Source organism: Penaeus monodon, chromosome 27 (assembly GCF_015228065.2).
Source record: "Penaeus monodon isolate SGIC_2016 chromosome 27, NSTDA_Pmon_1, whole genome shotgun sequence".
NCBI lineage: Eukaryota > Metazoa > Arthropoda > Malacostraca > Decapoda > Penaeidae > Penaeus > Penaeus monodon.
In genome coordinates, this window is record NC_051412.1 from 10,238,531 (window position 1) to 10,238,739 (window position 209).

Sequence of the window (209 nt, forward strand, 5' to 3'; positions counted from 1 at the left end):
CCATTTTTGTTTAATATTATACCTTATGATTCTTTATTCTAGGTTTGCAAAAGATGCCAGGAAATCATTGAGTGGAAGATAAAATACAAAAAATACAAACCTTTGTCCCAGGCCAAAACATGCACCAAATGTCATAATAAAGCTGTAAAGGTAAGGTTTAAGTTTAAATATTATGTAGAACTTTCATATGAATATCAACCCAGTGGGGT

General features: G+C 31.1%; 1 long non-coding RNA gene across 1 annotated transcript in view; it reads left to right on the plus strand.

The window, feature by feature from the left end:
- Positions 1 to 43: 43 nt before the first annotated feature.
- LOC119590350 overlaps positions 44 to 209 on the plus strand; it is a 1,229-nt gene continuing 1,063 nt past the window's right edge. The window contains exon 1 of the long non-coding RNA XR_005230257.1: positions 44 to 150. This is a non-coding gene — a long non-coding RNA (uncharacterized LOC119590350). The remainder of the gene's footprint in view (positions 151 to 209) is intronic.